We start from the raw sequence: 11,247 nt of genomic DNA on the forward strand, positions 1-11,247 counted from the left end.
ATATTTCGAGATGATCTTGATAGATGCTAATGATATTTTGTTGATAGGTAGGGGACACAGAAAGGAAGGTCAAGTTCGATAATGGGCCTCCCGGTGACTTGTTTTGGTACTGCAAGTGAGCGTCACAGTCTGCGACTAAACTTTCCAGAAGTGCCAGGTTCATGATTTTTAAGTGGTGGATAGCTGTTGGGACTAGGAGTAATGGTGTAATTTGGACCCCCTAGCAGCTTGTTTGGAACTGCAGTGGGTCTTATAGTTCTTAACTTTTTAGATGGATAACTCCTGAGGGGATTGATGGATTTTCTTTGTTTTTTGTAGGTAGGCACTTTGGGTGATTATCAACATAGTAAGATGCAAATTATGTAAATCGCAATCTATTTAATGATTACTTAGGGAAACTTCTATAACGGTTGAAATATACTTGTGACGGAGTCACCTGAAAGGACATGAATCGGCCCATAGATGTCTAAAAATAGAGAAGAAGTAGATCAAGACAGCCAGCCTGACAAGTATGAAATTCTGATTGACCAGGGATGGTACCAGGTCATCTTTGGTCACAGTCCAAGGCCCCCTAAAATCAATACTATTCGGCCAGGCCGGAGTCTAGTAGAGACTACTTATTTTAACAAAACACTATGAAAGTTGCGCTGGAAAGTATCACAACTTTGTATATAATTTCCTTGTCACCAGTTCGCCGAGAAGGTTATGTTTTTTTGTAGCATTTGTGGCTTTGTGAGGAACACACGTTCATGCAGTCATTTGCTATTGGGGTAGGTACTATTCAGTAATGCATGTGAATAAGGCGTTAATCTTGGCGAGGAGATGTGTTTGTCGAACTCTAGTTTGAGACTTTGAGACTTTATTTGAGACTTTATTTGAAAATCCATTAGAGACGTGCCCTAGGGCACGCCACTAATCTTCCTGGACTTCATACAAAAAAAACATACAAGTACATACAGTGGTCAAATATTGATTAGTATTGCTGGACCTTTGCCGTACTCGAGGTGTAGCTCTTCTCAAACACGGGACATGGCCCCACATTTTATCAATATTAACATGGTTAATAGCATTTCCTGGAGGTAGTGCTTTCAGCAATCCATGTACATGCTCACCTGCTACACCTTGACAGTTGAAAGAGCATTTCTCATTAACGATGATTTTTATGGAGGTAACAACCCTACCCCTGAGTTCACTTGATCTGGATCAGGGCCTTTTATGAGCTTTTCAAGTTCAATGAAATAGTCATCCTCCTACAAATTTTTTTTTCATAAATTTCTTTATTTGGTATATAAAGCTTTTTCTGAAAATAAAACTATAGATTTATAAATTGTCTGATTTCATCAAGTAGTTGACGCCAGCCGGGCGAGTTGTTACCTTTGCCAGAATGGCAAGGTTATGTTTTAGGCGTGTGAGTCTGTCTGTCTGTCTGTCTGTGTGTTAACAGCATAACTCGAGAAGCCTTTATTTCATTTTCATTTTATTTATTTAACCGGGTGTACACGCTCAGGGCGCAAACCCTGTTTTTCAGGAGTTCCTGGAACAATCACTTGAAAACAACAATAGCATAATAACAACATAACACAACAATAATTACAAATTATTTAACTTCCTATCTAGGTGTAAGATTCACCAATGTATAAATCAGTCCATATGTCATTTTGTCTGCAATCCATTTTTGAATGCCTTTTCCGTTATGCATTGTCTCAGTTCAACGGCAAGATTGTTCCATAGTGTGGGTCCGTAGTGCTGTATGCTACTCTTAAAAGACTCCACGTTACTCTGGGGTATGCATAATAAGTGAGGGTCCCAGCTTTTGAACAACTTCAATGCCGATCGCGTTCTCACTCTCAGTTCAGGTGGCGGCATCCACAAGAACATGTGTGATAGGTAGGGAGGTACTGTTTTGTGCATTGCCTTATAAACAGTTACCAGAGTGTTATTTTCTATACGGTTTGCAAGTGGTTGCATGTCTGCGTCCTTTAACAAGATCCTTGGTTGGATCCTGATGATATTTGGTATGTGGGAAGGAGTCAGAAAAACGAAGGTCAAGTTCGATAATGGGCCCCCTAGCGGCTTGCTATGGTACTGCAGCGAAACCTCAATTTTTTATATCTCGTGTTCTGGACATGCTGTGGTCGTGATTTTTAAGTGGTAGATAGCCCTTGGGGCAGAGAGTGAGTGCTATGAGTTTGGGCCCCCTAGCGGTTTTTTTGGAACTGCAGGCGCCGGGTTCCTTTCAAACTGAATAACTCGACAACGTGTTGACGGATCATCATGATTTTTGGTAGGTAGATAGAATGATTGATGAATGACAAACATTAGAATACTAATTATGCAAAACAGCTAATTTGTATCATTAATGGGGAAAGTTTATAAATCCACTAGATTCTATGATGGACTCAAGTTTGTCACATATGTAGTTGGGAAGGAGAGAAATTTTGATAAATATAAATTAGGCAAACGCCGACCTCATTTGCATAATTAATGAGAAAACATGATCGTGTTGCCGGATCATCATGATTTTTGTAGGTAGATACTCTAAGTGAAGCCCTCCATATTGAGATATTGATTATGCAAATCAACAGCTAATTTGTAGAATTAATGACAAAGGTTCATAAATCCACTGCATTCCGTGATAGGACTTGTCACGTATGTAACTGAGAAAGAGGCAGAGAATAAAAGGTGCATGTTTGGGTCCCCTAATGTCTTTTTTGACGACGCTTCAGGGGAGTCGTGAAATGGTATATCATTGTGTTCAGTCTGCAAAAATTCTAGGAATTTCACAGGCATTTTTCCACACAGGAATGCTAGTATGCTGGGTATGCAGGTCCCAACACCGCCCCCCCCCCCCCCAATCTGTACCAGATTTATCTCAGGTATGCAATGGTCTAAAGTAGGTCACACTGGCTCCCTGGAGGAATTTGTCCTTTGAAACTAGTCGTAGACAGGGAAACTCTTCACAATGGATTACATTGTCTTGGTTGTTATGTTATGTTATGAAGGATACATTTTCTATTCTAGAGCTTGTTCAAGCCATATGCCACAGGCAGACAGGAAATACTTCATATAGAGGTCATCATCTTCAATGATGGCATCCATGGTTATCAGATGTAATTGTTCAAGGCCTATTATACTATCCAAGGACTGGAATATTACGAAGTAGGACAGCCATGTGGGTTAGGAGCAAGAAAGTCATTCAAGGATGGAAGTGCTGGAAACAGTTGGTTCTTCCTTATTTTTTATTCTCCACTACACACTGTAGTGCTCGGCTGTAGGTGTAGGTTACTGGCAGACCATTGTGCTGTACTAGGGATAGTACATTTCTGCTGGCTGTAGGTTTATGTTACAGGTGTGCTAGTACATTGTGCCAGGGATAGTCCGACAGGGAAGTTTGAGTCTATTTCTGATTTGAGCTGTATTGTTGTTCCCCTCAATGGTCGTCATGGCAATAATAGTTTTATTGCCAGTCTTGTTGGCACTTCAGGAGCCGGTTGAGTTTCACTCAGGCTTTGAATGAGAATAAGTCAAGAAAAGATGAAAGGATCATCATGATGGTATGCTGATAGCTTAAACAATGCTTGATACGATCGGATATTAATTAAGTCAATAGGGATCAAATTTGCATGATTAATGGCAAAACTCCAGGCATATGAAATGAAATTAAATGAAATGTAATGAGTAACACATTTATGTCTTCAGACATCATTCTACATTTTATTTATTTATTGATCTTGTAGGGTGGTCCCTTCAGTCATAAATGACTGATTTCCAAGGGAGCCCTGTTACAATCAACATAAACAATAATCATACAACATAAAACGTAAATAATCGAACATAGGAGTAACAAAGAATGTAACTAGCTCAACATAAGTGAAAACTAACAACTCAGAATCATTCACTACAGAAACTGATCGCAATAATAATCATATAAACAGATCATAACAAAACATAAATAAAGTTCGAAATCAAGCTCAATAACAAAAAACAAGTACTAGGTCATTGCTTTGGTCAGAGGGGTCAGAGGTCAGATTGTAAGGCTCGTTTGAATGAATTCAGAGTGGTTTGTGATGTTGTCGTTGGTTTAAGAGAATTGTAGATGGAAACCGCTCTGAAAGCAAACGTTCGTTGGCCTGTTCGAGATGTGTACTTTGGTCTGTGTAACTGTTAAGCCTGTCTGGTGTTATAACTGTGTATTTGATTGTTATAGTTAAAAGTATTGATTAGATAGCTAGGTGCTAGTCCATGCAAACATTTGTAGACCATAATGCACAAGTGTTGAGTCCTCCGGTCCTGTAGATATCCCCACTGTAGTGTGTGATGCAGCTCTTCGATGTTAGCTCTGGGATCCCGCCTCAGTATGATCCTGGCGGCCCTGTTCTGAAGAATCTGTAGGCGTTGTTTGAGTGTTGAGCTGCTGTTGTCCCAGATCACATCACAGTATTCGACTATTGGTAAAACAATGGCTTTATACAGCATGTTAGCAACATTTGTACTAAGATAAGGTCGTAGGCGTCTAAGCAAACCAATGCGCTGAGATGCTTTACTGTACATCATATCTACATGGTTACTATAGGTAAGACATGAATCAAGGATTACACCCAAATATCTGTATGATGTTACTTGTTCTAGACAATTATCATCAATTTTGATTTCTAAGTCATGACAATTGTTTATTCGTTTGGAAGATCCCATCAACATCCACTTGGTCTTACTAATATTAAGTGTTAGCCGATTATTGTGAAACCAAGTAGATAGTTGAGAAAGCTCAGCGTTTAATATGGATTCAATATGGTTTAAGTTGTTACTAGTACAGAAAATTGCTGTGTCATCAGCATAGAGGGAAACTTTGCAATTGGTGATTGATTCTGGTAAGTCATTAATGAAAATATTGAAGAGGAGGGGCCTCAAAATGGACCCTTGGGGTACTCCAATATCAATAGGTACACTATCGGATGTGAGACCACTCAGAGAGACTCTTTGCTGTCTATTTGAAAGGTAGCTTTGAAACCAAGCCAGTTCATTACCATGAAGTCCTATCCATGTCAGTTTCGTCAAAAGGAGATTGTGGTCAACAGTATCAAATGCCTTTTTCAGGTCAAGAAATACTGTGCCTACTAGATTACCGTTGTCAATATTATGCAGTATATAATCACTGACGTCTAACAGAGTTGTGGCAGTTGAATGGCCTGGTCTAAACCCTGACTGACTGGGAGAAAGAATATTATGTGCATGGAGATATGCTAGGAATTGTTTATGAACTTCCCTCTCAAATATTTTCATCAGAATCGGTAGTACAGAGATTGGCCTGAAGTTGTTAGGGTCAGCCTGATCACCACCTTTGTGAATGGGGGTCACCCTGGCTGTCTTCCATTCAGTTGGTATAGTTCCAGTACTGAGGGAGAGGTTGTATACATAGGTCAACGGTATAGTTATAATAGGGGCTGCAGCTTTGAGAAGTCTAGGATGAATATTGTCCAAGCCAGGAGCCTTACTAATTGGCAAGGCTTTTAGGTGGAACAATACATCCTGGTCGCTAAGTGGGGTGAACATAAAAGTGCTCTCCAGGTCTTTATAGAGATCTGGACATGAGGGTGTATGTGTATGTGCGCCAAAGCACTGTGCTAGGTGATCTTCATTTGCATAAATTATCAGAAAATGCGATAAAAAGCTTTCTTTCTAAATATAGATTGTGTACAACCTCTGCTTGCACATTAACAGCACAGCTGTAAGCTTGCTCTTGGCGCCTGAGATAACCCAGCCTTGACCCCTGCCTGTGATTGCCAATCAGGAGGGTCACCTAACACAAACATTGGCTATGGTGTTGAACAGTTACAAACAATTTATGATGCTTGACATCAGTTGGAATGAATAAAAAGGAAATTCCAACTGTTAAAACCACACGTCCATCCTGTCGCTTACCTTTTGGCTAGGTACTCTTTTAGTACTACATGAGTGAGACATTTAATAGAGACTTACAGTCCCAAGACACTATCCATAACAAGCCTTGATTATTTGGCGAAGGTATTGTTTTCTGGAACTCTAGTTTTAGCCTTTACTTAGTCCCATCTTAGTTTTATATACTACATAATATATATAATATATATATATATATATATATATATATATATATATATATATATATATATATTGGTCCGCCGGTGAAAACTGGTATTCCCTCGCAATCTTCCCATTGGAGGGATCTAAGTTATGACAATTAGCCTATTAACTATACATTTCTAAGTAAGTCTTAGCATCGCGATAAAAGATGCTATAGAAGTGGTTGTGGAATGTGATTTTCACGTGAGCGGACAATTTCTCACGGTCTTTCTGAAGATACCGCCAGTGAAAACTTGCTCCTCCCTCATAATCTACAAAATGGGGAGTTATGGCAATCAGCCTATCAACTCGGATATCTCTACGAGAGTCTTGATATTGAGTGAGTTTGAACACGTTTTAGAAGTGGCTGTGGAACGTTACTGTAATTTTCTAGAGGGCGGATCCTTCTAAAATGTTTGCATTTTTTGGTCCACCCCTGTGTTGACATTGCGATTCAAGAAGTAGTTGTGGAACGATACTGCGAATTTCAAAATGTTTCATAACTGAATGTAGAACGACACTTGAGGGGTTAATGACCCGCCCCGAGGTGTTTATGGTGTCATAACACCTGGTTCTTTGCTATAAACACCGGTTTTATGAGGTGGTTATAGCAAAGGACCAGGCGTTATGACACATGTACACCGAGGAACGTTATTATCATATAGCCTACCCAAACTTGCAAACTCTTGTATGGCGCATAGATCCCTTGGTACTATACGTGTTCTTTGTCGAATTTCTGAAAATTCACATTTGTTCTTTGGTACATACATTTGTAAGGAGATTACAGATTGATTTTGAAACCAAAATTTCCACATAAAATATTCGAAACATTGAAGTCTTTGGCTTTTTAGAACAACAAAACTCATTATCAATTTTAACAGAAGGAGCCATTCCCCCTGTACTTATTCCCTCTGCCCTGGCATATGTTTCGCTCCTTTTGATTGGCCAATGCCTGCATTTGCCTTACTATCTTGTGTGTATCGCTCATCCTGGTTGGTCAGAATGAATCGATTTGCATCGTCACTGGTGCCGGTGTCGATTCATTCTGACCAATCAGAAGGAGGATACACACCGGCCTGGCCGGAATCTATGTGTTAAGGCCCCTTTCCACTAGGACGGCGATCGTGCTGCGCTCTCACTGCGACCTAAATAACATATGCGAAACCTTCGCTTTCACACTGGGTATATCATAGAAAACGAAAAAGCGTGATTGAGAAGACAACAAAACATACAAAGTGTAACAAGATTCGTTTATTTTCGATACAATTCGTTGAACGATGTGTCAAATTATAGGTCGCAGAGAGAGCGCGGCGAGAGCGCCGTCCTAGTGGAAAGGGGGTATTACGGCGTCATAAGTAACGTTGGACGGGGCCTTCTGATTGGTTCGCGGCGCCTGGCTATATGATAATGTAATTTAAATTTTGATGCTAGTTGTCAATGTGTTATGTGTATATACGTATGTTTATGTGTTTGTTGACAACGCCTGTATCTGTGCTCAAAATATGGTACTGTGACCAATGCTCACGGCCGTACCAAACTCATAATAGAACTCCAGCTTTGTGTTGTCATACTTAGATATCGCTGATTACTACAGCCGTCAAACCTGACAGGCTTGACCTTCCTGGTCTTTCCTGTATGTTTGCACCCAGTACTTTGTGATACTGACATTAGAAAGTTTTTACTGTACAGACATTGAAGTTAAAAGTTGTGCCTGGAATTACGAATTGTACTAAATTTGATATGTACACAGCCTACAGTATAAGCTTGATCATCGATATATCTTACTGGATTGTCCAGGTATGATTGTATGTTCTACCAGGCTAGCCATTTCCATTGAGGTTAACCTAATTTTTACCTATTGCAATACCAGGTACACGTTGCTGTGCTCAATGTGTCAACGAGCGACTATCAATGTCAGCTGAAAGTTACACGCTTTTCTCAACTTGCAAACGGTGAGTTATCCGCAATGCTTCCCGGGGTACATTAGAGGATTTTGCAATAGGGGTTGTACTAATAGCTCCATAGAGACAGCTCCATGGAGCCAGCTCCATGGAGCTATTAGTACAACCCTGAGCCCAACTTACCAGCTCCATGGAGCCAGCTCCACGCACGTTGAATACATACAATTGGTTCACGTCACCTTCAAAAGAAATTAATATTTCGCATTGAATACATACAGTTAGTTCACGTCATCATAGGAAAAATCTTAGTCGGCTATAGAGCCGCCCTTGTAAACGAAAAACAAGTTTCATGGAGCCAGCTCTATGAACTTTGAATGTATACAATTGGTTCTCGTCACCACGGGAAAAAATCTTTATATAGTCCGCTATGAGGCCGCCCTTGTAAACGAAAAACAAGTTTCATGGAGCCAGCTCTATGAACTTTGAATGTATACAATTGGTTCTCGTCACCACAGGAAAAAATATTTATATAGTCCGCTATGGGGCCGCCCTTGTAAACGAAAAACAAGTTTCATGGAGCCAGCTCTATGAACTTTGAATGTATACAATTGGTTCTCGTCACCACAGGAAAAAATATTTATATAGTCCGCTATGGGGCCGCCCTTGTAAACGAAAAACAAGTTTCATGGAGCCAGCTCTATGAACTTTGAATGTATACAATTGGTTCTCGTCACCACGGGAACAAAATATTTATATAGTCCGCTATGGGGCCGCCCTTGTCAACGGAAAACAAGTTTCGTGGGGCCAGCTCTATGAACTTTGAATGTATACAATTGGTTCTCGTCACCCCAGGAAAAAATATTTATATAGTCCGCTATGGGGCCGCCCTTGTAAACGAAAAACAAGTTTCATGGAGCCAGCTCTATGAACTTTGAATGTATACAATTGGTTCTCGTCACCACAGGAAAAATATTTGTATAGCCCGCTATGGGGCCGCCCTTGTAAACGAAAAACAAGTTTCATGCACTGCACAAAAACTCTAATTTCCAGGTGTTTCAAGGGACTTACACACCTGTGAAATGTTCTGTGTCCTGGCTGTGTACATGACTTTCCTGGTTCGGCGTGTAATGTCCCTGTTTTTTTCTTACATACCTGGACTCGCGCTTGTACAGGAATTTCTAGGACCCTTACACCAGACGTGTAGGGGAAACAGGCGGAACAAAGAAGACAAAGGCTTGGCGGCGCCTATTCTCAAAGCCAAGCTTGGGTCGCGGGTTATTACTGTTTACCGGCAACTACTACCAGCCTAGGCTATGCTTGGACAATTAATAAGCAATGAGGTTTACATTTTAAACACAAAATAAGGGGGAGTGTAGGGGGTATTGAATGGTTGGTATGTCTACCCGTGACATCGTCTGACAGAACAAAGTGGAACAAAATACAACTAAAAAAAGAAACGGCATCGCCATTTTTAGGAATACCATCAAGGTCAGAAAGAAAGGTCTACAGAATACAATACAATACAAGAAAAGAACAATCATAATTAATGAAGCTGTGATTTGTTTGGCCCGATATTTCCAACTTATTTGGAAATCCTACGGTCGGCAAGTATTGAACGCCAAAGGCAGTATTTACTCTGGGGGCCCACACGGGCCATTCATATTCATTTCTACATGTCGGAAAAAATATTCTAGGGATAGATCTTGGTTTATAAATAGGAAAGTATGTCTTAAACCAAGGAGGCTTCAACTTCCTTGTTTAAACAAACGCGTCATTTTCATTACATAAACAGCAGTTCGTTAGCCGGATGTGTATTGCATTGTCTAGCACAGACAAAGGCCACAAACGCCCAGCGTTCATTGAATAATTCTTATTTTCTTCTTTAATTATTTTGCACTCACACTGAGATTCTGTTTCAACATAATAAATCTGAATCGCTGTAATAGACTTCTGCGTGTATCACGATAATCAGTTACGTGATCAGCCCCCTTTGTATGAAGGGCTAGGAAAATAAACTAACTAAAGAAGGAAATTCGTAAACTAGTGATGTACGATGTTTTTATAGCTGCAAATACAGAGTGCCTGTCGCGTCAGTGCGAGGAAGTTGAACTGAAACGACGTTGGGCATAGGCAAAACATAGGACTGCGTTCTGATTTATGGGCAGCTTTTTGTCAAAAGAATGGAGAGAACACGGGACAAAATACTGTCCATTTTCTTGGTTACCGTCTGTAACTTTCATTGGCTACTGTCGACGCACAATATACGTGAAATGATCTATGTCAAGATATAACCTCCTTGACTCGATGTACTATATTTTTGTCCCGGATTATGTTCTTGATTGTACAAAATAAATGAGAACGTTGAACGTTAAATTTATACCGATGTTTCAAGCTGTTGATAAAAACAGCGGCATGTTTTACATCTTTCTAGCTACAGGCAGGTATTGTTTTACTGTGAAATACGGGTAATCAGGCAGCTCAAACAACCTCCTTGACGTAATTGTAACAATAGACATGGCTGGTACTACCGGTAGTTCACAGCTCTTTGTGTCCGTGCCCATGCAAATTCTTCAGAAAAAGCCAATAGAATTTCTTCTCACACAATTATAGGGTCAACCCTTCGGCCAATCAACGCAACAGTCACAATTTTCAAATTCTTCAGTTGAGTTGGTATTGTGGAGTCCGCGTCTTTGCGGGTGGATGTGCGTTCTTGCCTTCTAAGTGTGTCTAGATACCAGGGTGCGTTATCTGAGGGTACCTAGGAACATTCTTTTGGTCATTATTTTACATCGATCAGCAAGGAGTTTCTACTCAAGATCGTGGACAGGACGTCAGCTGCAACTAATAATAACAGGACCGCTGTCGGGCCAAAGTTCTCTCCTATGGCTTCATGGATCAAGGAGCTTCCGTATGCAACTGTAGCGATGATATTGCAGTCGGCATCTGACTTTGCTTTCGACGGAAACAACGTGGAGGAATATCGAAACGGCTCTCATGTCTGGGTAGTGAAACAACCCTCATCTAGGAACGACAACTGTATTACCTAGACTCCCTTGCAGTCTTCGGAACGGGGCTGTATTTTAGGGAGGGGGGCATTGTTCCGCGATTTTCAACGTTGACTATGTTTTTTTCTTTCGGGAAAGGGAGTTTTCCGAGGAAGGGAGTTTGCTGTGGACTTCTGAGTTTGCCGTGATACTGATAGGCGATTCTTTGCCCCGTCCAAAGACTCGCTATCACGGCAAACTCATTT

General features: G+C 40.6%; 1 protein-coding gene across 1 annotated transcript in view; it reads left to right on the plus strand.

The window, feature by feature from the left end:
* Window positions 1-7,973: 7,973 nt before the first annotated feature.
* LOC118432553 overlaps window positions 7,974-11,247 on the plus strand; it is a 19,400-nt gene continuing 16,126 nt past the window's right edge. Inside the window, exon 1 of the mRNA XM_035844177.1 lies at window positions 7,974-8,048. The gene's annotated coding sequence lies outside the window, so the exon portion shown is untranslated. The remainder of the gene's footprint in view (window positions 8,049-11,247) is intronic.

The sequence above is a fragment of the Branchiostoma floridae genome, chromosome 2, assembly GCF_000003815.2.
Source record: "Branchiostoma floridae strain S238N-H82 chromosome 2, Bfl_VNyyK, whole genome shotgun sequence".
NCBI classification, from domain to species: Eukaryota; Metazoa; Chordata; class Leptocardii; order Amphioxiformes; family Branchiostomatidae; genus Branchiostoma; species Branchiostoma floridae.